Below are 26,939 nucleotides of genomic sequence, written 5' to 3' on the forward strand. Positions count from 1 at the left end.
CTGACGAGAAGCATCGGAATCTAAAACTGGACTCACAGGAGAGGTTCAAATCATAGAAAGTTAGAGTGTCAGTCCTCTTGAACTTAAGTCGGCATTGTGCCTTTTGTATTAAATTCGGATGTAATTACTGTGTTTCATCGTGAATAAGAAGGTGCAAGGGATAAAGTAAACCTGAAGTGAAGCATCGGAATCAAAAACTGGACTCACAGGAGAGGTCCAAATCATTGAAAGTTATAGTGTCAGACACTTGTACTTAAATCGGCATTGTGCCTTTTGAATTTAATTCGATGCAATTTCTGTGTTTCATGGTCAATATGAAGGTCCAAGGGATACAGTAAACCTGAAGTGAAGCATCGGAATCGAAAACTGGACTCACAGGAGAGGATCAATTCATAGAAAGTTGGAGTGTCAGTCCTCTTGTACTTAAGTCGGCATTGTGCCTTTTGAATTTAATTCCGATGCAATTTCTGTGTTTCGCCGTCAATAAGAAGGTCCAAGGTATACAGTAAACCTGAAGTGAAGCATCGGAATCTAAAACTGGACTCACAGGAGAGGTTCAAATTATAGAAATTTAGAGTGTCAGTCCTCTTGTACATAAGTCGGCATTGTGCCTTTTGTATTAAATTCGGATGCAATTTCTGTGTTTGATCGTCAATGACAAGGTGCAAGGGATCCAGTAAACCTGAAGTGAAGCATCGGAATCCAAAACCGGACTCACAGGAGAGGTTCAAATCATAGAAATTTAGAGTGTCAGTCCTCTTGTACTTAAGTCGGCATTGTGCCTTTTGAATTTAATTCCGAAGCAATTTCTGTGTTTCGCCGTCAATAAGAAGGTCCAAGGTATACAGTAAACCTGAAGTGAAGCATCGGAATCTAAAACCGGACTCACAGGAGAGGTTCAAATCATAGAAAGTTAGAGTGTCAGTCCTCTTGTACTTAAGTCTTCATTGTGCCTTTTGTAATAAATTCGCATGCAATTTCTGTGTTTCATCGTCAATAAGAAGGTCCAAGGGATACAAAAAACCTGATGTGAAGCATCGGAATCTAAAACTGGTCTCACAGGAGACGTTCAAATCATTGAAAATTAGAGTGTCAGTCCTCTTGTACTTAATTCGGCATTGTGCCTTTTGTATTAAATTCGGATGCAATTTCTGTGTTTCATCGTCAATAAGGAGGTCCAGGAGATACAGTAATCCTGAAGTGAAGCATCGGAATCTCAAACTGGAGTCACAGGAGAGGTTCAATTTATAGAAAGTAGAGTGTCAGTCCTCTTGTACATAAGTCGGCATTATGCCCCTTGTATTAATTTCGGATGCAATTTCTGCGTTTCATCGTCAATAAGAAGGTCCAACGGAAAACGTAAACCTGAAGTGAAGCAAAGGAATCTAAAACTGGACTGACAGGAGAGGTTCAAATCATTGAACGTTAGAGTGTCAGTCCTTATGTACTTAAGTCGGCATAGTGCCTTTTGAATTTAATTCGATGCAATTTCTGTGTTTCATCGTCAATAATAACGTCCAAAGGATACAGTAAACCTGAAGTGAACCATCGGAATCTAAAACTGGACTCACAGGAGAGGTTCAATTCATAGAAAATTAGAGTGTCAGTCATCTTGTACCTAAGTCGGCATTGTGATTTTTGTATTAAATTCGGATGCAATTTCTGTGTTTCATCGTCAATAAGAGGGTGCAAGGGATACAGTAAACCTGAAGTGAAGCATCGGAATCTAAAACTGGACTCACAGGAGAGGTTCAGATCATAGAAAGCTAGAGTGTCAGTCCATCTTGTACTTAATCCGGCATTGTGCCTATTGAATTTAATTCCGATGCAATATCTGTGTTTCGCCGTCAATAAGAAGGTCCAAGGTATACAGTAAACCTAAGGTGAAGCATCGGAATCGAAAACCGGACTCACAGGTTAGGTTCAAATCATAGAAAGTTAGAGCGTCAGTCCTCTTGTACTTAAGTCTTCATTGTGTATTTTGTATTAAATTCGCATGCAATATCTGTGTTTCATCGTCAATAAGAAGGTCCAAGGGATACAAAAAACCTGATGTGAAGCATCGGAATCTAAAACTGGACTCACAGAAGACCTTCAAATCATTGAAAGTTAGAGTGTAAGTCCTCTTGTACTGAAGTCGGCATTGTGACTTTTGAGTTTAATTCCGATTCAATTTCTGGGTTTCATCGTCAATAAGAAGGTCCAAGGGATATAGTAAACCTGAAGTGAAGCATCAGAATCTAAAACTGGACTGACAGGATAGGTTGAAATCATTGAAAGTTAGAGTGTCAGTCCTTTTGTACTTAAGTCGGCATTGTGCCTTTTGGTTTAAATTCGGATGCAATTTCTGTGTCTCATCGTCAATAAGAAGGTCCAAGGGAAAACGTAAACCTGAAGTGAAGCATCGGAATCTAAAACTGGACTGGCAGGAGAGGTTCAAATCATTGAAAGTTAGAGTGTCAGTCCTCATGTACTTAAGTCGGCATTGTGCCTTTTGAATTTAATTCGATGCAATTTCTGTGTTTCATCGTCAATAATAAGGTCCAAGGGATACAGTAAACCTGAAGTGGACCATCGGAATCTAAAACTGGACTCACAGGAGAGGTTCAATTCATAGAAAATTAGAGTGTCAGTCCTCTTGTACTTAAGTCGGCATTGTGATTTTTGTATTAAATTCGGATGCAATTTCTGTGTTTCATCGTCAATAAGAGGGTGCAAGGGATACAGTAAACCTGAAGTGAAGCATCGGAATCTAAAACTGGACTCACAGGAGAGGTTCAAATCATAGAAAGTTAGAGTGTCAGTCCTCTTGTACTTAAGTCTTTATTGTGCCTTTTGTATTAAATTCGCATGCAATTTCTGTGTTTCATCGTCAATAAGAAGGTCCAAGGGATACAGTAAACCTGAAGTGAAGCATCGGAATCTAAAACCGGACTCACAGGAGAGGTTCAAATCATCGAAAGTTAGAGTGTCAGTCCTCTTCTACTTATGTCTTCATTGTGCCTTTTGTATTAAATTCGCATGCAATTTCTGTGTTTCATCGTCAATCAGAAGGTCCCAGGGATACAAAAAACCTGATGTGAAGCATCGGAATCTAATACTGGACTCACAGGAGACGTTCAAATCATTGAAAATTAGAGTGTCAGTCCTCTTGTACTTAAGTCGGCATTGTGCCTTTTGTATTAATTTCGGATGCAATTTCTGTGTTTCATCGTCAATAAGAAGGTCCAAGGGAAGACGTAAACCTGAAGTGAAGCATCGGAATCTAAAATTGGACTGACAGGAGAGGTTCAAATCATAGATTGTTATAGTGTCAGTCCTCTTCTACTTAAGTCTTCATTGTGCCTTCTGTATTAAATTCGCATGCAATTTCTGTGTTTCATCGTCAATAAGAAGGTCCAAGGGATACAAAAAACCTGATGTGAAGCATCGGAATCTAATACTGGACTCACAGGAGACGTTCAAATCATTGAAAGTTAGAGTGTCAGTCCTCTTGTACTTAAGTCGGCATTGTGCCTTTTGTATTAATTTCGGATGCAATTTCTGTGTTTCATCGTCAATAAGAAGGTCCAAGGGAAGACGTAAACCTGAAGTGAAGCATCGGAATCTAAAACTGGACTGAAGGAGAGGTTCAAATCATTGAAAGTTAGAGTGTCAGTCCTCATGTAGTTAAGTCGGCATTGTGCCTTTTGAATTTAATTCAATGCAATTTCTGTGTTTCATCGTCAATAATGAGGTCCAAGGGATACAGTAAACCTCAAGTGAACCATCGGAATCTAGAACTGGACTCACAAGAGAGGTTCAATTCACAGAAAATTAGAGTGTCAGTCCTCTTGTATTTAAGTCGGCATTGTGATTTTTGTATTAAATTCGGATGCAATTTCTGTGTTTCATTGTCAATAAGAGGGTGCAAGGGATACAGTAAACCTGAAGTGTAGCATCGGAATCTAAAACTGGACTCACAGGAGAGGTTCAGATCATAGAAAGTTAGAGTATCAGTCCTCTTGTACTTAAGCCGGCATTGTGCCTATTGAATTTAATTCCAATGCAATTTCTGTGTTTCGACGTCAATAAGAAGGTCCGAGTTGTACAGTAAACCTGAAGTGAAGCATCGGAATCTAAAACCGGACTCACAGTAGAGGTTCAAATAATAGAAAGTTAGAGTGTCAGTCCTCTTGTACTTAAGTCTTCATTGTGCCTTTTGTATTAAATTCGCATTGAATTTCTGTGTTTCATCGTCAATAAGAAGGTCCAAGGGATACAAAAAACCTGATGTGAAGCATCGGAATCTAATACTGGACCCACAGGAGACGTTCAAATCATTCAAAGTTAGAGTGTCAGTCCTCTTGTACTTAAGTCGGCATTGTGCCTTTTGTATTAATTTCGGATGCAATTTCTGTGTTTCATCGACAATAAGGAGGTCCAGGAGATACAGTAATCCTGAAGTGAAGCATCGGAATTTCAAACTGGACCCACAGGAGAGGTTCAAATTATAGAAAGTTCGAGTGTCAGTCCTCTTGTACTTAAGTGGGCATTGTGCCTTTTGTATTAATTTCGGATGCAATTTCTGTGTTTCGCCGTCAATAAGAAGGTCCAAGGTATACAGTAAACCTGAAGTGAAGCGTCGGAATCTAAAACTGGACTCACAGGAGAGGTTCAAAATATAGAAAGTTAGAGTGTCAGTCCTCTTGTGCTTAAGTCGGCATTGTGCCTTCTGTATTAATTTCGGATGCAATTTCTGTGTTTCATCGTGAATAAGAAGGTCCAAGGGAAAACGTAAACCTGAAGTGAAGCATCGGAATATAAAACTGGACTGACAGGAGATGTTCAAATCATTGAAAGTTAGAGTGTCAGTCCTCATGTACTTAAGTCGGCATTGTGCCTTTTGAATTTAATTCGATGCAATTTCTGTGTTTCATCGTCAATAAGAACGTCCAAGTTATACAGTAAACCTGAAGTGAAGAGTCGGAATCTAAAACTGGACTCACGGGAGAGGTTCGAATCATAGAAAGTTAGAGTGTCGGTCCTCTTGTACTTAAGTCGGAAATGTGCCTTTTGTGATAAATTCGGATGCAATTTCTGTGTTTCATCGTCAATAATAAGGTCCAAGGGATACAGTAAACCTGAAGTGAAGCATCGGTATCTAAAACTGGACTCACAGGAGAGGTTCAAATCATAGAAATTTAGAGTGTCAGTCCTCTTGTACTTAAATCGGCATTGTGCCTTTTGAATTTAATTCCGAAGCAATTTCTGTGTTTCATCGTCAATAAGAAGGTCCAAGGTATACAGTAAACCTGAAGTGAAGCATCGGAATCTAAAACCGGACTCACAGGAGAGGTTCAAATCATAGAAAGTTAGAGTGTCAGTCCTCTTGTACTTAAGTCTTCATTGTGCCTTTTGTATTAAATTCGCATGCAATTTCTGTGTTTCATCGTCAATAAGGAGGTCCAGGAGATACAGTAATCCTGAAGTGAAGCATCGGAATCTCAAACTGGAGTCACAGGAGAGGTTCAATTTATAGAAAGTAGAGTGTCAGTCCTCTTGTACATAAGTCGGCATTATGCCTCTTGTATTAATTTCGGATGCAATTTCTGCGTTTCATCGTCAATAAGAAGGTCCAACGGAAAACGTAAACCTGAAGTGAAGCAAAGGAATCTAAAACTGGACTGACAGGAGAGGTTCAAATCATTGAACGTTAGAGTGTCAGTCCTTATGTACTTAAGTCGGCATTGTGCCTTTTGAATTTAATTCGATGCAATTTCTGTGTTTCATCGTCAATAATAACGTCCAAGGGATACAGTAAACCTGAAGTGAACCATCGGAATCTAAAACTGGACTCACAGGAGAGGTTCAATTCATAGAAAATTAGAGTGTCAGTCATCTTGTACTTAAGTCGGCATTGTGATTTTTGTATTAAATTCGGATGCAATTTCTGTGTTTCATCGTCAATAAGAGGGTGCAAGGCATACAGTAAACCTGAAGTGAAGCATCGGAATCTAAAACTGGACTCACAGGAGAGGTTCAGATCATAGAAAGCTAGAGTGTCAGTCCATCTTGTACTTAATCCGTCATTGTGCCTATTGAATTTAATTCCGATGCAATATCTGTGTTTCGCCGTCAATAAGAAGGTCCAAGGTATACAGTAAACCTAAGGTGAAGCATCGGAATCGAAAACCGGACTCACAGGTTAGGTTCAAATCATAGAAAGTTAGAGCATCAGTCCTCTTGTACTTAAGTCTTCATTGTGTATTTTGTATTAAATTCGCATGCAATATCTGTGTTTCATCGTCAATAAGAAGGTCCAAGGGATACAAAAAACCTGATGTGAAGCATCGGAATCTAAAACTGGACTCACAGAGGACCTTCAAATCATTGAAAGTTAGAGTGTCAGTCCTCTTGTACTTAATTCGGCATTGTGCCTTTTGTATTAAATTCGGATGCAATTTCTGTGTTTCATCGTCAATAAGGAAATCCAGGAGATACAGTAATCCTGAAGTGAAGCATCGGAATCTCAAACTGGACTCACAGGAGAGGTTCAAATTATAGAAAGTTAGAGTGTCAGTCCTCTTGTAATTAAGTCGGCATTGTGCTTTTTGTGTTAATTTCGGATGCAATTTTTGTGTTTCATTGTCAATAAGAAGGTCCAAGGGAAAACGTAAACCTGAAGTGAAGCATCGGAATCTAAATCTGGACTGACAGGAGAGGTCGAAATCATTGAAAGTTAGAGTGTCAGTCCTCATGTACTTAAGTCGGCATTGTGCCTTTTGAATTTAATTCGATGCAATTTCTGTGTTTCATCGTCAATAATAAGGTCCAAGGGATACAGTAAACCTGAAGTGGACCATCGGAATCTAAAACTGGACTCACAGGAGAGGTTCAATTCATAGAAAATTAGAGTGTCAGTCCTCTTGTACTTAAGTCGGCATTGTGATTTTTGTATTAAATTCGGATGCAATTTCTGTGTTTCATCGTCAATAAGAGGGTGCAAGGGATACAGTAAACCTGAAGTGAAGCATCGGAATCTAAAACTGGACTCACAGGAGAGGTTCAAATCATAGAAAGTTAGAGTGTCAGTCCTCTTGTACTTAAGTCTTCATTGTGCCTTTTGTATTAAATTCGCATGCAATTTCTGTGTTTCATCGTCAATAAGAAGGTCCAAGGGATACAGTAAACCTGAAGTGAAGCATCGGAATCTAAAACCGGACTCACAGGAGAGGTTCAAATCATCGAAAGTTAGAGTGTCAGTCCTCTTCTACTTATGTCTTCATTGTGCCTTTTGTATTAAATTCGCATGCAATTTCTGTGTTTCATCGTCAATCAGAAGGTCCCAGGGATACAAAAAACCTGATGTGAAGCATCGGAATCTAATACTGGACTCACAGGAGACGTTCAAATCATTGAAAGTTAGAGTGTCAGTCCTCTTGTACTTAAGTCGGCATTGTGAATTTTGTATTAATTTCGGATGCAATTTCTGTGTTTCATCGTCAATAAGAAGGTCCAAGGGAAGACGTAAACCTGAAGTGAAGCATCGGAATCTAAAATTGGACTGACAGGAGAGGTTCAAATCATAGAAAGTTAGAGTGTCAGTCCTCTTCTACTTAAGTCTTCATTGTGCCTTTTGTATTAAATTCGCATGCAATTTCTGTGTTTCATCGTCAATAAGAAGGTCCAAGGGATACAAAAAACCTGATGTGAGGCATCGAAATCTAATACTGGACTCACAGGAGACGTTCAAATCATTGAAAGTTAGAGTGTCAGTCCTCTTGTACTTAAGTCGACATTGTGCCTTTTGTATTAATTTCGGATGCAATTTCTGTGTTTCATCGTCAATAAGAAGGTCCAAGGGAAGACGTAAACCTGAAGTGAAGCATCGGAATCTAAAACTGGACTGAAGGAGAGGTTCAAATCATTGAAAGTTAGAGTGTCAGTCCTCATGTACTTAAGTCGGCATTGTGCCTTTTGAATTTAATTCAATGCAATTTCTGTGTTTCATCGTCAATAATGAGGTCCAAGGGATACAGTAAACCTCAAGTGAACCATCGGAATCTAGAACTGGACTCACAAGAGAGGTTCAATTCACAGAAAATTAGAGTGTCAGTCCTCTTGTATTTAAGTCGGCATTGTGATTTTTGTATTAAATTCGGATGCAATTTCTGTGTTTCATTGTCAATAAGAGGGTGCAAGGGATACAGTAAACCTGAAGTGTAGCATCGGAATCTAAAACTGGACTCACAGGAGAGGTTCAGATCATAGAAAGTTAGAGTATCAGTCCTCTTGTACTTAAGCCGGCATTGTGCCTATTGAATTTAATTCCAATGCAATTTCTGAGTTTCGACGTCAATAAGAAGGTCCGAGGTATACAGTAAACCTGAAGTGAAGCATCGGAATCTAAAACCGGACTCACAGTAGAGGTTCAAATAATAGAAAGTTAGAGTGTCAGTCCTCTTGTACTTAAGTCTTCATTGTGCCTTTTGTATTAAATTCGCATGGAATTTCTGTGTTTCATCGTCAATAAGAAGGTCCAAGGGATACAAAAAACCTGATGTGAAGCATCGGAATCTAGTACTGGACTCACAGGAGACGTTCAAATCATTGAAAGTTAGAGTGTCAGTCCTCTTGTACTTAAGTCGGCATTGTGCCTTTTGTATTAATTTCGGATGCAATTTCTGTGTTTCATCGTCAATAAGGAGGTCCAGGAGATACAGTAATCCTGAAGTGAAGCATCGGAATTTCAAACTGGACCCACAGGAGAGGTTCAAATTATAGAAAGTTCGAGTGTCAGTCCTCTTGTACTTAAGTCGGCATTGTGCCTTTTGTATTAATTTCGGATGCAATTTCTGTGTTTCATCGTCAACAAGAAGGTCCAAGGGAAAACGTAAACCTGAAGTGAAGCATCGGAATCAAAATCTGGACTGACAGGAGAGGTCCAAATCATTGAAAGTTAGAGTGTCAGTCCTTATGTACTTAAGTCGGCATTGTGCCTTTTGTATTAAATTCGGATGCAATTTCTGTGTTTCATCGACAATAAGAACGTCCAAGTTATACAGTAAACCTGAAGTGAAGAGTCGGAATCTAAAACTGGACTCACGGGAGCGGTTCAAATCATAGAAAGTTAGAGTGTCAGTCCTCTTGTACATAAGTCGGCATTGTGCCTTTTGTATTAAATTCGGATGCAATTTCTGTGTTTCATCGTCAATAACAAGGTGCAAGGGATACAGTAAACCTGAAGTGAAGCATCGGAATCTGAAACTGGACTCACAGGAGAGGATCTATTCATAGAAAGTTAGAGTGTCAGTCCTCTTGTACTTAAGTCGGCATTGTGACTCTTGTATTAAATTCGGATGCAATTTCTGTGTTTCATCGTCAATAACAAGGTGCAAGGGATACAGTAAACCTGAAGTGAAGCATCGGAATCCATAACCGGACTCACAGGAGAGGTTCAAATCATACAAATTTAGAGTGTCAGTCCTCTTGTACTTAAGTCGGCATTGTGCATTTTGAATTTAATTCCGATGCAATTTCTGTGTTTCGCCGTCAATAAGGAGGTCCAAGGTATACAGTAAACCTGAAGTGAAGCATCGGAATCTAAAACTGGACTCACAGGAGAGGTTCAAATCATAGAAAGTTAGAGTGTCAGTCCTCTTGTACATAAGTCGGCATTGTGCCTTTTGTATTAAATTCGGATGCAATTTCTGTGTTTCATCGTCAATAACAAGGTGCAAGGGATACAGTAAACCTGAAGTGAAGCATCGGAATCTGAAACTGGACTCACAGGAGAGATTCAAATCATAGAAAGTTAGAGTGTCAGTCCTCTTGTACATAAGTCGGCATTGTGCCTTTTGCATTAAATTCGGATGCAATTTCTGTGTTTCATCGTCAATAAGAAGGTCCAAGGGATACAGTAAACCTGAAGTGAAGCATCGGAATCTGAGACTGGACTCACAGGAGAGGTTCAATTCATAGAAAATTAGAGTGTCAGTCCTCTTGTACTTAAGTCGGCATTGTGATTTTTGTATTAAAGTCGGATGCAATTTCTGTGTTTCATCGTCAATAAGAGGGTGCAAGGGAAACAGTAAACCTGAAATGTAGCATCGGAATCTAAAACTGGACTCACAGGAGAGGTTCAGTTCATAGAAAGTTAGAGTGTCAGTCCTCTTGTACTTAAGCCGGCATTGTGCCTATCGAATTTAATTCCGACGCAATTTCTGTGTTTCGCCGTCAATAAGAAGGTCCAAGGTATACAGTAAACCTGAAGTGAAGCATCGGAATCTAAAACTGGACTCACAGGAGAGGTTCAAATCATAGAAAGTTAGAGTGTCAGTCCTCTTGTACTTAAGTCTTCATTGTGCCTGTTGTATTAAATTCGCATGCAATTTCTGTGTTTCATCGTCAATAAGAAGGTCCAAGGGATACAAAAAACCTGATGTGAAGCTTCGGAATCTAAAACTCCACTCACAGGAGACGTTCAAATCATTGAAAGTTAGAGTGTCAGTCCTCTTGTACTTAATTCGGCATTGTGCCTTTTGTATTAAATTCGGATGCAATTTCTGTGTTTCATCGTCAATAAGGACGTCCAGGAGATACAGTAATCCTGAAGTGAAGCATCGGAATCTCAAACTGGACTCACAGGAGAGGTTCAAATTATAGAAAGTTAGAGTGTCAGTCCTCTTGTACTTAAGTCGGCATTGTGCCTTTTGTATTAATTTCGGATGCAATTTCTGTGTTTCATCGTCAATAAGAAGGTCCAAGGGAAAACGTAAACCTGAAGTGAAGCATCGGAATCTAAAACTGGACTGACAGGAGATGTTCAAATCATTGCAAGTTAGAGTGTCAGTCATCATGTACTTAAGTCGGCATTGTGCCTTTTGAATTTAATTCGATGCAGTTTCTGTGTTTCATCGTCAATAAGAACGTCCAAGTTATACAGTAAACCTGAAGTGAAGAGTCGGAATCTAAAACTGGACTCACGGGAGAGGTTCAAATCATAGAAAGTTAGAGTGTCGGTCCTCTTGTACTTAAGTCGGCAATGTGCCTTTTGTGATAAATTCGGATGCAATTTCTGTGTTTCATCGTCAATAAGAAGGTCCAAGGGATACAGTAAATCTGAATTGAAGCATCGGAATCTAAAACTGGACTCACAGGAGAGGTTCAAATCATAGAAAGTTAGAGTGTCAGTCCTCTTGTACATAAGTCGGCATTGTGCCTTTTGTATTAAGTTCGGATGCAATTTCTGTGTTTCATCGTCAATAACAAGGTGCAAGGGATACAGTAAACCTGAAGTGAAGCATCGGAATCTGAAACTAGACTCACAGGAGAGGATCAATTCATAGAAAGTTAGAGTGTCAGTCCTCTTGTACTTAAGTCGGCATTGTGCATTTTGAATTTAATTCCGATGCAATTTCTGTGTTTCGCCGTCAATAAGAAGGTCCAACGTATACAGTAAACCTGAAGTGAAGCATCGGAATCTAAAACTGGACTCACAGGAGAGGTTCAAATCATAGAAAGTTAGAGTGGCAGTCCTCTTGTACATAAGTCGGCATTGTGCCTTTTGTATTAAATTCGGATGCAATTTCTGTGTTTCATCGTCAATAACAAGGTGCAAGGGATACAGTAAACCTGAAGTGAAGCATCGGAATCTGAAACTGGACTCACAGGAGAGGTTCAAATCATAGAAAGTTAGAGTGTCAGTCCTCTTGTACATAAGTCGGCATTGTGCCTTTTGTATTAAATTCGGATGCAATTTCTGTGTTTTATCGTCAATAACAAGGTGCAAGGGATACAGTAAACCTGAAGTGAAGCATCGGAATCTAAAACTGGACTCACAGGAGAGGTTCCAATCATAGAAAGTTAGAGCGTCAGTCCTCTTGTACTTAAGTCGGCATTGTGCCTTTTGTATTAATTTCGGATGCAATTTCTGTGTTTCATCGTCAATAAGAAGGTCCAAGGGATACAGTAAACCTAAAGTGTAGCATCGGAAACTAAAACTGGACTCACAGGAGAGGTTCAAATCATAGAAAGTTAGAGTGTCAGTCCTCTTGTACTTATGTCGGCATTGTGCCTTTTGAATTTAATTCCGATGCAATTTCTGTGTTTCATCGTCATTAAGAACGTCCAAGGTATACAGTAAACCTGAAGTGAAGCATCGGAATCTAAAACTGGACTCACAGGAGAGGTTCAAAGCTTTGAAAGTTATAGTGTCAGTCCTCTTGTACTTAAGTCGGCATTGCGCCTTTTGAATTTAATTCGGTGCAATTTCTGTGTTTCATCGTCAATAAGAAGGTCCAAGGGAAACAGTATACCTGAAGTGAAGCATCGGAATCTAAAACTGGACTCACAGGAGAGGTTCAAATCATAGGAAGTTAGAGTGTCAGTCCTCTTGTACTTAAGTCTGCATTGTGCCTTTTGAATTTAATTCGTTGCAACTTCTGTGTTTCATCGTCGATAGGAACGTCCAAGGTATACAGTAAACCTGAAGTGAAGCATCGGAATCTAAAACTGGACTCACAGGAGAGGTTCAAATCATTGAAAGTTAGGGTGTCAGTCCTCTTGTACTTAATTCGGCATTGTGCCTTTTGTATTAAATTCGGATGCAATTTCTGTGTTTCATCGTCAATAAGGAGGTCCAGGAGATACAGTAACCATGAAGTGAAGCATCGGAATCTCAAACTGGACCCACAGGAGAGGTTCAAATCATAGAAAGTTAGAGTGTCAGACCTCTTGTACTTATGTCAACATTATGCCTTTTGTATTAATTTCTGATGCAATATCTGTGTTTCATCGTCAATAAGAAGGTCCAAGGGAAAACGTAAACCTGAAGTGAAGCATCGGAATCTAAAACTGGACTCACAGGAGAGGTTCAAGTCATTGAAAGTTAGAGTGTCAGTCCTCATGTACTTAAGTCGGCATTGTGCCTTTTGAATTTAATTCGATGCAATTTCTGTGTTTCATCGTCAATAATAAGGTCCAAGGGATACAGTAAACCTGAAGTGAACCATCGGAATCTAAAACTGGACTCACAGGAGAGGTTCAATTCATAGAAAATAAGAGTGTCAGTCCTCTTGTACTTAAGTCGGTATTGTGATTTTTGTATTAAATTCGGATGCAATTTCTGTGTTTCATCGTCAATAAGAGGGTGCAAGGGATACAGTAAACCTGAAGTGAAGCATCGGAATCTAAAACTGGACTCCTAAGTGAAGCATCGGAATCTAAAACTGGACTCACAGGAGAGGTTCAGATCATAGAAACTTAGAGTGTCAGTCCTCTTGTACTTAAGTCGGCATTGTGCCCTTTGTATTAATGTCGGATGCAATTTCTGTCTTTCATCGTCAATAAGAAGGTCCAAGGGTTACACTAAACCTGATGTGAAGCATCGGAATCTAAAACTGGACTCACAGGAGAGGTTCAAATCATAGAAAGTTAGAGTGTCAGTCCTCTTGTACTTATGCCGGCATTGTGCCTTTTGAAATTTAATTCCGATGCAATTTCTGTGTTTCATCGTCAACAAGAACGTCCAAGGTATACAGTAAACCAGAAGTGAAGAGTCTGAATCTAAAACTGTACTCACAGGAGAGGTTCAAATCATAGAAAGTTGGAGTGTCAACAAATTGTACTTAAGTCGGCAATGAGACTTTTGTGATAAATTCGGATGCAATTTCTGTGTTTCATCGTCAATAAGAAGGTCCAAGGTATACAGTAAACCTGAAGTGAAGCATCGGAATCTAAAACCGGACTCACAGGAGAGGTTCAAATCATAGAAAGTTAGAGTGTCAGTCCTCTTGTACTTGAGTCATCATTGTGCCTTTTGTATTAAGTTCGCATGCAATTTCTGTGTTTCATCGTCAATAAGAAGGTCCAAGGGATACAAAAAACCTGATGTGAAGCATCGGAATCTAAAACTGGACTCACAGGAGACGTTCAAATCATTGAAAGTTAGAGTGTCAGTCCTCTTGTACTTATGTCGGCATTGTGACTTTTGAATTTAATTCCGATGCAATTTCTGTGTTTCATCGTCATTAAGAACGTCCAAGGTATACAGTAAACCTGAAGTGAAGCATCGGAATCTAAAACTGGACTCACAGGGGAGATTCAAATCATAGAATGTTAGAGTGTCTGTCCTCTTGTACTTATGTCGGCATTGTGCCTTTTGTGTTTAATTCGGATGCAATTTCTGTGTTTCATCGTCAATAAGAAGGTCCAAGGGATACAGTAAACCTGAAGTGAAGCATCGGAATCTAAAACTGGACTCACAGGAGAGGTTCAAATCATTGAAAGTTAGAGTGTCAGTCCACTTGTACTTAAGTCGGCATTGTGCCTTTCGTATTAAATTCGGATGCAATTACTGTGTTTCATCGTCAATAAGAAGGTCCAAGGGATAAAGTAAACCTGAAGTGAAGCATCTTAATCTAAAACTGGGCTCACAGGAGAGGTTCAAAGCATTGAAAGTTATAGTGTCAGTCCTCTTGTACTTAAGTCGGCATTGCGCCTTTTGAATTTAATTCGGTGCAATTTCTGTATTTCATCGTCAATAAGAAGGTCCAAGGGATACAGTAAACCTGAAGTGAAGCATCGGAATCTAAAACTAGACTCACAGGATAGGTTCAAATCATAGGAAGATAGAGTGTCAGTCCTCTTGTACTTAAGTCTGCATTGTGCCTTTTGAATTTAATTCGTTGCAACTTCTGTGTTTCATCGTCAATAGGAACGTCCAAGGTTTACAGTAATCCTGAAGTGAAGCATCGGAATCTCAAACTGGACCCACAGGAGAGGTTCAAATCATAGAAAGTTAGAGTGTCAGTCCTCTTGTACTTAAGTCAACATTGTGCCTTTTGTATTAATTTCTGATGCAATTTCTGTGTTTCATCGTCAATAAGAAGGTCCAAGGGAAAACGTAAACCTGAAGTGAAGCATCGGAATCTAAAACTGGACTGACAGGAGAGGTTCAAGTGATTGAAAGTTAGATTGTCAGTCCTCATGTACTTAAGTCGGCATTGTGCCTTTTGAATTTAATTCGATGCAATTTCTGTGTTTCATCGTCAATAATAAGGTCCAAGGAATACAGTAAACCAGAAGTGAAGAGTCTGAATCTAAAACTGTACTCACAGGAGAGGTTCAAATCATAGAAAGTTGTAGTGTCAGTCCCCTTGTACTTAAGTCGGCAATGAGCCTTTTGTGATAAATTCGGATGCAATTTCTATGTTTCATCGTCAATAAGAAGGTCCAAGGTATACAGTAAACCTGAAGTGAAGCATCGGAATCTAAAACCGGACTCACAGGAGAGGTTCAAATCATAGAAAGTTAGAGCGTCAGTCCTCTTGTACTTAAGTCTTCATTGTGCCTTTTGTATTAAATTCGCATGCAAATTCTGTGTTTCATCGTCAATAAGAAGGTCCAAGGGATACAAAAAACCTGATGTGAAGCATCGGAATCTAAAACTGGACTCACAGGAGACGTTCAAATCATTGAAAGTAAGAGTGTCAGTCCTCTTGTACTTATGTCGGCATTGTGCCTTTTGAATTTAATTCCGATGCAATTTCTGTGTTTCATCGTCATTAAGAACGTTCAAGGTATACAGTAAACCTGAAGTGAAGCATCGGAATCTAAAACTGGACTCACAGGAGAGGTTCAAATCATAGAATGTTAGAGTGTCAGTCCTCTTGTACTTATGCCGGCATTGTGCCTTTTGAAATTAGATCCGATGCAATTTCTGTGTTTCATCGTCAATAAGAACGTCCAAGGTATACTGTAAACCAGAAGTGAAGAGTCTGAATCTAAAACTGTACTCACAGGAGAGGTTCAAATCATAGAAAGTTAGAGTGTCAGTCCTCTTGTACTTAAGTCTTCATTGTGCCTTTTGTATTAAATTCGCATGCAATTTCTGTGTTTCATCGTCAATAAGAAGGTCCAAGGGATACAAAAAACCTGATGTGAAGCATCGGAATCTAAAACTGGACTCACAGGAGACGTTCAAATCATTGAAAGTTAAAGTGTCAGTCCTCTTGTACTTAATTCGGCGTTGTGCCTTTTGTATTAAATTCGGTTGCAATTTCTGTGTTTCATCGTCAATAAGGAGGTCCAGGAGATACAGTAATCCTGAAGTGAAGCATCGGAATCTCAAACCGGACTCACAGGAGAGGTTCAAATTATAGAAAGTTAGAGTGTCAGTCCTCTTGTACTTAAGTCGGCATTGTGCCTTTTGTATTAATTTCGGATGCAATTTCTGTGTTTCATCGTCAATAAGAAGGTCCAAGGGAAAACGTAAACCTGAAGTGAAGCATCGGAATCTAAAACTGGACTGACAGGAGAGGTTCAAATCAATGAAAGTTAGAGTGTCAGTCCTCATGTACTTAAGTCGGCATTGTGCCTTTTGAATTTAATTCGATGCAATTTCTGTGTTTCATCGTCAATAAGAACGTCCAAGTTATACAGTAAACCTGACGAGAAGCATCGGAATCTAAAAGTGGACTCACAGGAGAGGTTCAAATCATAGAAAGTTAGAGTGTCAGTCCTCTTGTACTTAAGTCGGCATTGTGCCTTTTGTATTAAATTCGGATGCAATTACTGTGTTTCATCGTCAATAAGAAGGTCCAAGGGATAAAGTAAACCTGAAGTGAAGCATCGGAATTTAAAACTGGACTCACAGGAGAGGTTCAAATCATTGAAAGTTATAGTGTCAGTCCTCTTGTACTTAAGCCGGCATTGTGACTTTTGAATTTAGTTCAATGCAATTTTATGTGTTTCATGGTCAATAAGAAGGTCCAAGGGATTCAGTAAACCCGAAGTGAAGCATCGGAATCTAAAACTGGACTCACAGGAGAGGATCAATTCATAGAAAGTTAGAGTGTCAGTCCTCTTGTACTTAAGTCGGCATTGTGACTCTTGTATTAAATTCGGATGCAATTCCTGTGTTTCATCGTCAGTAAGAAGGTCCAAGGGATACAGTAAACCTGAAGTGAAGAGTCGGAATCTAAAACTGTACTCACAGGAGAGGTTCAAATCATAGGAAGTTAGAGTGTCAGTCCTCTTGTACTAAAGTCTGCATTGTGCCTTTTTGAATTTAATTCGTTGCAACTTATGTGTTTCATCGTCAATAGGAACGTGCAAGGTATACAGTAAACCTGAAGTGAAGCATCGGAATCTAAAACTGGACTCACAGGAGAGGTTCAAATCATTGAAAGTTAGAGTGTCAGTCCTCTTGTACTTAGGTCGGCATTGTGCCCTTTGTATTAATTTCGGATGCAATTTCTGTCTTTCATCATCAATAAGAAGGTCCAAGGGTTGCACTAAACCTGATGTGAAGCATCGGAATCTAAAACTGGACTCACAGGAGAGGTTCAAATCATTCAAAGTTATAGTGTCAGTCCTCTTGTACTTAAGTCGGCATTGTGCCTTTTGTATTAAATTCGGATGCAATTTCTGTGCTTCATCGTCAATAAGAAGGTCCAAGGGATAAAGTAAACCTGAAGTGAAGCATCGGAATCTTAAACTGGACTCACAGGAGAGGTTCAAATCATTGAAAGTTAGAGTGTCAGTCTTCTTGTACTTAATTCGGCATTGTGCCTTTTGTATTAAATTCGTGTTCAATTTCTGTGTTTCATCGTCAATAACAAGGTGCAAGGGATACAGTAAACCTTAAGTGAAGCATCGGAATCTAAAACTGGACTCACAGGAGAGGTTCTAATCATTGAAAGTCAGAGTGTCAGTCCTCTTGTACTTAAGTCGGCATTGTGCCTTTTGTACTAAATTCGCATGCAATTACTGTGTTTCATCGTCAATAAGAAGGTCCAAGGGAAAACGTAAACCTGAAGTGAACCATCGGAATCTAAAACTGGACTCACAGGAGAGGTTCAGATCATAGAAACTAAGAGTGTCAGTCCTCTTGTACTTAAGTCGGCATTGTGCCCTTTGTATTAATTTCGGATGCAATTTCTGTCTTTCATCATCAATAAGAAGGTCCAAGGGTTACACTAAACCTGAAGTGAACCATCGGAATCTAAAACTGGACTCACAGGAGAGGTTCAGATCATAGAAAGTTAGAGTGTCAGTCCTCTTGTACTTAGGTCGGCATTGTGCCCTTTGTATTAATTTCGGATGCAATTTCTGTCTTTCATCATCAATAAGAAGGTCCAAGGGTTGCACTAAACCTGATGTGAAGCGTCGGAATCTAAAACTGGACTCACAGGAGAGGTTCAAATCATTCAAAGTTATAGTGTCAGTCCTCTTGTACTTAAGTCGGCATTGTGCCTTTTGTATTAAATTCGGATGCAATTTCTGTGCTTCATCGTCAATAAGAAGGTCCAAGGGATAACGTAAACCTGAAGTGAAGCATCGGAATCTTAAACTGGACTCACAGGAGAGGTTCAAATCATTGAAAGTTAGAGTGTCAGTCTTCTTGTACTTAATTCGGCATTGTGCCTTTTGTATTAAATTCGTGTGCAATTTCTGTGTTTCATCGTCAATAACAAGGTGCAAGGGATACAGTAAACCTTAAGTGAAGCATCGGAATCTAAAACTGGACTCACAGGAGAGGTTCTAATCATTGAAAGTCAGAGTGTCAGTCCTCTTGTACTTAAGTCGGCATTGTGCCTTTTGTACTAAATTCGCATGCAATTACTGTGTTTCATCGTCAATAAGAAGGTCCAAGGGAAAACGTAAACCTGAAGTGAACCATCGGAATCTAAAACTGGACTCACAGGAGAGGTTCAGATCATAGAAACTAAGAGAGTCAGTCCCCTTGTACTTAAGTCGGCAATGAGCCTTTTGTGATAAATTCGGATGCAATTTCTGTGTTTCATCGTCAATAAGAAGGTCCAAGGAATACAGTTAACCTGAAGTGAAGCATCGGAATCTAAAACTGGACTCACAGGAGAGGTTCAAATCATAGGAAGTTAGAGTGTCAGTCCTCTTGTACTTATGTCTGCATTGTGCCTTTTGAATTTAATTCGTTGCAACTTTTGTGTTTCATCGTCAATAGGGGCGTCCAAGGTATACAGTAAACCTGAAGTGAAGCATCGGAATCTAAAACCGGACTCACGGGAGAGGGTCAAATCATTGAAAGTTAGAGTGTCAGTCCTCTTGTACTTAATTCGGCATTGTGCCTTTTGTATTAAATTCGGATGCAATTTCTGTGTTTCATCGTCAATAAGGAGGTCCAGGAGATACAGTAATCCTGAAGTGAAGCATCGGAATCTAAAACTGGGCCCACAGGAGAGGTTCAAATCATAGAAAGTTAGAGTGTCCGTCCTCATGTACTTAAGTCGGCATTGTGCCTACTGAGTTTAATTCGATGCAATTTCTGTGTTTCATCGTCAATAATAAGGTCCAAGGGATACAGTAAACCTGAAGTGAACCATCGGAATCTAAAACTGGACTCACAGGAGAGATTCAATTCATAGAAAATTAGAGTGTCAGTCCTCTTGTACTTAAGTCGGCATTGTAATTTTTGTATTAAATTCGGATGCAATTTCTGTGTTTCATCGTCAATAAGAAGGTCCAAGGGATAAAATAAACCTGAAGTGAAGCATCGGAATCTAAAACTGGACTCACAGGAGAGGTTCAAATCATTGAAAGTTAGAGTGTCAGTCCTCATGTACTTAAGTCGGCATTGTGCCTTTTGAATTTAATTCGATGCAATTTCTGTGTTTCATCGTCAATAAGGAGGTCCAGGAGATACAGTAATCCTGAAGTGAAGCATCGGAATCTCAAACTGGACCCACAGGATAGGTTCAAATCATAGATAGTTAGAGTGTCAGTCCTCTTGTACTTAAGTCGGCATTGTGCCTTTTGTAGTAATTTCGGATGCAATTTCTGTGTTTCATCGTCAATAAGAAGGTCCAAGGGAAAACGTAAACCTGAAGTGAAGCATCGGAATAAAAAACTGGACTGACAGGAGAGGTTCAAATCATTGAAAGTTAGAGTGTCAGTCCTCTTGTACTTAAGTCGGCATTGTGATTTTTGTATTAAATTCGGATGCAATTTCTGTGTTTCATCGTCAATAAGAGGGTGCAAGGGATACAGTAAACCTGTAGTGAAGCTTCGGAATCTAAAACTGGACTCACAGGAGAGGTTCAGATCATAGAAAGTTAGAGTGTCAGTCCTCTTGTACTTAAGTCGGCATTGTGCCCTTTGTATTAATTTCGGATCCAATTTCTGTGTTTCATCGTCAATAAGAAGGTCCAAGGGAAAACGTAAACCTGAAGTGAAGCATCGGAATCTAAAACTGGACTGACAGGAGAGGTTCAAGTCATTGAAAGTTAGAGTGTCAGTCCTCATGTACTTAAGTCGGCATTGTGCCCTTTGTATTAATTTCGGATGCAATTTCTGTCTTTCATCGTCAATAAGAAGGCCCAAGGGTTACACTAAACCTGATGTGAAGCATCGGAATCTAAAACTGGGCTCACAGGAGAGGTTCAAATCATAGAAAGTTAGAGTGTCAGTCCTCTTGTACCTATGTCGGCATTGTGCCTTTTGAATTTAATTTCCATGCAATTTCTGTGTTTCATCGTCAATAAGGACGTCCAGGAGATACAGTAATCCTGAAGTGAAGCATCGGAATCTCAAACTGGACCCACAGGAGAGGTTCAAATCATTGAAAGTTAGAGTGTCAGTCCTCTTGTACTTAAGTCGGCATTGTGCCTTTTGTATTAATTTCGGATGCAATTTCTGTGTTTCATCGTCAATAAGAAGGTCCAAGGGAAAACGTAAACCTGAAGTGAAGCATCGGAATCTAAAACTGGACTGACAGGAGAGGTTCAAGTCATTGAAAGTTAGAGTGTCAGTCCTCATGTACTTAAGTCGGCATTGTGCCTTTTGAATTTAATTCGATGGAATTTCTGTGTTTCATCGTCAATAAGAAGGTCCAAGGGTTACACTAAACCTGAAGTGAAGCATCGGAATCTAAAACTGGACTCACAGGAGAGGATCATTTCATAGAAAGTTAGAGTGTCAGTCCTCTTGTACTTAATTCGGCATTGTGCCTTTTGTATTAAATTCGGATGCAATTTCTGTGTTTCATCGTCAATAAGAAGGTCCAAGGGATAAATTAAACCTGAAGTGAAGCATCGGAATCTAAAACTGGACTCACAGGAGAGGTTCAAATCATTGAAAGTTAGAGTGTCAGTCCTCTTGTACTTAATTCGGCATTGAGCCTTTTGTATTAAATTCGGATGCAATTTCTGTGTTTCATCGTCAATAAGGAGGTCCAGGAGATACAGTAATCCTGAAGTGAAGCATCGGAATCTCAAACTGGACCCACAGGAGAGGTTCAAATCATAGATAGTTAGAGTGTCAGTCCTCTTGTACTTAAGTCGGCATTGTGCCTTTTGTAGTAATTTCGGATGCAATTTCTGTGTTTCATCGTCAATAAGAAGGTCCAAGGGAAAACGTAAACCTGAAGTGAAGCATCGGAATAAAAAACTGGACTGACAGGAGAGGTTCAAATCATTGAAAGTTAGAGTGTCAGTCCTCATGTACTTAAGTCGGCATTGTGCCTTTTGAAATTAATTCGATGCAATTTCTGTGTTCCATCGTCAATAATAAGGTCCAAGGGATACAGTAAACCTGAAGTGAACCATCGGAATCTAAAACTGGACTCACAGGAGAGGTTCAATTCATAGAAAATTAGAGTGTCAGTCCTCTTGTACTTAAGTCGGCATTGTGATTTTTGTATTAAATTCGGATGCAATTTCTGTGTTTCATCGTCAATAAGAGGGTGCAAGGGATACAGTAAACCTGTAGTGAAGCTTCGGAATCTAAAACTGGACTCACAGGAGAGGTTCAGATCATAGAAAGTTAGAGTGTCAGTCCTCTTGTACTTAAGTCGGCATTGTGCCCTTTGTATTAATTTCGGATCCAATTTCTGTGTTTCATCGTCAATAAGAAGGTCCAAGGGAAAACGTAAACCTGAAGTGAAGCATCGGAATCTAAAACTGGACTGACAGGAGAGGTTCAAGTCATTGAAAGTTAGAGTGTCAGTCCTCATGTACTTAAGTCGGCATTGTGCCCTTTGTATTAATTTCGGATGCAATTTCTGTCTTTCATCGTCAATAAGAAGGTCCAAGGGTTACACTAAACCTGATGTGAAGCATCGGAATCTAAAACTGGGCTCACAGGAGAGGTTCAAATCATAGAAAGTTAGAGTGTCAGTCCTCTTGTACCTATGTCGGCATTGTGCCTTTTGAATTTAATTCCGATGCAATTTCTGTGTTTCATCGTCAATAAGGAGGTCCAGGAGATACAGTAATCCTGAAGTGAAGCATCGGAATCTCAAACTGGACCCACAGGAGAGGTTCAAATCATTGAAAGTTAGAGTGTCAGTCCTCTTGTACTTAAGTCGGCATTGTGCCTTTTGAATTTAATTCGATGGAATTTCTGTGTTTCATCGTCAATAATAAGGTCCAAGGGAAAACGTAAACCTGAAGTGAAGCATCGGAATCTAAAACTGGACTGACAGGAGAGGTTCAAGTCATTGAAAGTTAGAGTGTCAGTCCTCTTGTACTTAAGTCGGCATTGTGCCTTTTGTATTAATTTCGGATGCAATTTCTGTGTTTCATCGTCAATAAGAAGGTCCAAGGGAAAACGTAAACCTGAAGTGAAGCATCGGAATCTAAAACTGGACTGACAGGAGAGGTTCAAGTCATTGAAAGTTAGAGTGTCAGTCCTCATGTACTTAAGTCGGCATTGTGCCTTTTGAATTTAATTCGATGGAATTTCTGTGTTTCATCGTCAATAATAAGGTCCAAGGGATACAGTAAACCTGAAGTGAACCATCGGAATCTAAAACTGGACTCACAGGAGAGATTCAATTCATAGAAAATTAGAGTGTCAGTCCTCTTGTACTTAAGTCGGCATTGTGATTTTTGTATTAATTTCGGATGCAATTTCTGTGTTTCATCGCCAATAAGAGGGTGCAAGGGATACAGTAAACCTGAAGTGAAGCATCGGAATCTAAAACTGGACTCACAGGACAGGTTCAGATCATAGAAACTTAGAGTGTCAGTCCTCTTGTACTTAAGTCGGCATTGTGCCCTTTGTATTAATTTCGGATGCAATTTCTGTCTTTCATCGTCAAAAAGAAAGTCCGAGGGTTACAATAAACCTGATGTGAAACATCGAAATCTAAAACTGGACTCACAGGAGAGGTTCAAATCATAGAAAGTCAGAGAGTCAGTTCTCTTGTACTTATGTCGGCATTGTGCCTTTTGAATTTAATTCCAATGCAATTTCTGTGTTTCATCGTCAATAAGAACGTCCAAGGTATACAGTAAACCTTAAGTGAAGAGTCGGAATCTAAAACTGTACTCACAGGAGAGGATCAATTCATAGAAAGTTAGAGTGTCAGTCCTCTTGTACTTAAGTCGGCATTGTGACTTTTGTATTAAATTCGGATGCAATTTCTGTGTTTCATCGTCAATAAGAAGGTCTAAGAGATAAAGTAAACCTGAAGTGAAGCATCGGAATCTCAAACTGGACCCACAGGAGAGGTTCAAATCATAGAAAGTTAGAGTGTCAGTCCTTTTTGTACTTAAGTCGGCATTGTGCTCTTTGTATTAATTTCGGATGCAATTTCTGTCTTTCATCGTCAATAAGAAGGTAAAAGGGAAAACGTAAATCTGAAGTGAAGCATCGGAATCTAAAACTGGACTGACAGGAGAGGTTCAAATCATTGAAAGTTAGAGTGTCACTCCTCATGTACTTAAGTCGGCATTGTGCCTTTTGAATTTAATTCGATGCAATTTCTGTGTTTTATCGTCAATAATAAGGTCCAAGGGATACAGTAAACCTGAAGTGAACCATCGGAGCCGTGCGGTTAAAGGCGCTGCAGTCTGGAACCGCAAGACCGCTACGGTCGCGGGTTCGAAACTTGCCTCGGGCATGGATGTTTGTGATGTCCTTAGGTTTGTTAGGTTTAACTAGTTCTAAGTTCTAGGGGACTAATGACCTCAGCAGTTGAGTCCCATAGTGCTCAGAGCCATTTGAAACAATTTTTTTTTGAACCATCGGAAACTAAAACTGGACTCACAGGAGTGGTTCAATTCACAGAAAATTAGAGTGTCAGTCCTCTTGTACTTAAGTCGGCATTGTGATTTTTGTATTAAAATCGGATGCAATTACTGTGTTTCATCGTCAATAAGAGGGTCCAAGGGATACAGTAAACCTGAAGGGAAGCATCGGAATCTAAAACTGGACTCAAGGGAGTGGTTCAGATCATAGAAAGTTAGAGTGTCAGTGCTCTTGTACTTAAGTCGGCATTGTGCCCTTTGTATTAATTTCGGATGCAATTTCTGTCTTTCAACGTCAATAAGAAGGTCCAAGGGTTACACTAAACCTGATGTGAAGCATCGGAATCTAAAACTGGACTCACAGGAGAGGTTCAAATCATAGAAAGTTAGATTGTCAGTCCTCTTGTACTTATGTCGGCATTGTGCCTTTTGAATGTAATTCCGATGCAATTTCTGTGTTTAATCGTCAATAAGAACGTCCAAGGTCTACAGTAAACCTGAAGTGAAGAGTCGGAATCTAAAACTGGACTCACAGGAGAGGTCAAATCATAGAAAGTTACAGTGTCAGTCCTCTTGTGCTTAAGTCGGCAATGAGCCATTTGTGATAAATTCGGATACAATTTCTGTGTTTCATCGTCAATGAGAAGGTCCAAGGGATACAGTAAACCTGAAGTGAAGCATCGGAATCTGAAACTGAACTCACAGGAGAGGTTCAAATCATTGAAAGTTAGAGTGTCAGTCCTCTTGTACTTAATTCGGCATTGTGCCTTTTGTATTAAATTCGGATGCAATTTCTGTGTTTCATCGTCAATAAAATGGTCCAAGGGATACAGTAAACCTGACGAGAAGCATCGGAATCTAACACTGGACTCACAGGAGAGGTTCAAATCATAGAAAGTTAGAGTGTCAGTCCTCTTGTACTTAAGTCGGCATTGTGCCTTTTGTATTAAATTCGGATGCAATTTCTGTGTTTCATCGTCAATAAGAAGGTCCAAGGGATAAAGTAAACCTGAAGTGAAGCATCGGAATCTAAAACTGGACTCACAGGAGTGGTTCACATCATTATAAGTAATAGTGTCAGTCCTCTTGTACCTAAGTCGGCATTGTGCCTTTTGAATTTAATTCGATGCAATTTCTGTGTTTCATGGTCAATAAGAAGGTCCAAGGGATACAGTAAACCTGAAGTGAAGCATCGGAATCTAAAACTGGACTCACAGGAGAGGATCAATTCATAGAAAGTTAGAGTGTCAGTCCTCTTGTACTTAAGTCGGCATTGTGACTTTTGCATTGAATTCGGATGCAATATCTGTGTTTCATCGTCAATAAGAAGGTCCAAGGGATAAAGTAAACCTGAAGTGAAGCATCGGAATCTAAAACTGGACTCACAGGAGACGTTCAAATCATTGAAAGTTATAGCGTCAGTCCTCTTGTACTTAAGTCGGCATTGTGCCTTTTGAATTTAATTCAATGCAATTTCTGTGATTCATGGTCAATAAGAAGGTCCAAGGGATACAGTAAACCTGAAGTGAAGCATCGGAATCTAAAACTGGAATCACAGGAGAGGATCAATTCATAGAAAGTTAGAGTGTCAGTCCTCTTGTACTTAAGTCGGCATTGTGAGATTTGTATTAAATTCGGATGCAATTTCTGTGTTTCATCGTCAATAACAAGGTGCAAGTTATACAGTAAACCTGAAGTGAAGCATCGGAATCCAAAACCAGACTCACAGGAGAGTTTCAAATCATAGAAATTAAGAGTGTCAGTCCTCTTGCACTTAAGTCGGCATTGTGCCTTTTGAATTTAATTCCGATGCATTTTCTGTGTATCGCCGTCAATAAGAAGGTCCAAGGTATACAGTAAACCTGAAGTGAAGCATCGGAATCTAAAACTGGACTCACAGGAGAGGTTCAAATCATAGAAAGTTAGAGTGTCAGTCCTCTTGTACATAAGTCGGCATTGTGCCTTTTGTATTAAATTCGGATGCAATTTCTGTGTTTCATCGTCAATAACAAGGGGCAAGGGATACAGTAAACCTGAAGTGAAGCATCGGAATCTATAACTGGACCCACAGGAGAGGTTCAAATCATGGAAAATTAGAGTGTCAGTCCTCTTTTACTTATGTCGGCATTGTGCCTTTTGTGTTGAATTCGGATGCAATTTCTGTGTTTCATCGTCAATAAGAAGGTCCAAGGGATACAGTAAACCTGAAGTGAAGCATCGGAATCTAAAACTGGACTCACACTAGAGGTTCAAATCATAGAAAATTAGAGTGTCAGTCCTCTTGTACTTAAGTTGGCATTGCGCCTTTTGTATTAAATTTGGATGTAATTTCTGTGTTTCTACGTCAATTAGAGGGTCCAAGGGGTACAGTAAACCAGAAGTGAAGCATCGGAATCTAAAACTGGACTCACAGGAGAGGTTCAAATCATAGAAAGTTAGAGCGTCAGTCCTCTTGTACTTAAGTCGGCATTGTGCCTTTTGTATTAATTTCGGATGCAATTTCTGTGTTTCATCGTCAGTAAGAAGGTCCAAGGGATACAGGAAACCTGAAGTGAAGCATCGGAATCTAAAACTGGACTCACAGGAGAGGTTCAAATCATACAAAGTTAGAGTGTCAGTCCTCTTGTACTTATGTCGGCATTGTACCTTTTGAATTTAATTCCGATGCAATATCTGTGTTTCATCGTCATTAAGAACGTCCAAGGTATACAGTAAACCTGAAGTGAAGCATCGGAATCTAAAACTGGACTCACAGGAGAGGTTCAAATCATAGAAAGTTAGAGTTTCAGTCCTCTTTTACTTATGTCGGCATTGTGCTTTTTGTGTTAAATTCGGATGCAATTTCTGTGTTTCATCGTCAATAAGAAGGTCCAAGGGATACAGTAAACCTGAAACGAAGCATCGGAATCTAAAACTGGAGTCACAGGAGAGGTTCAAATCATT

The sequence above is a fragment of the Schistocerca americana genome, chromosome 6 (assembly GCF_021461395.2).
Source record: "Schistocerca americana isolate TAMUIC-IGC-003095 chromosome 6, iqSchAmer2.1, whole genome shotgun sequence".
NCBI classification, from domain to species: domain Eukaryota; kingdom Metazoa; phylum Arthropoda; class Insecta; order Orthoptera; family Acrididae; genus Schistocerca; species Schistocerca americana.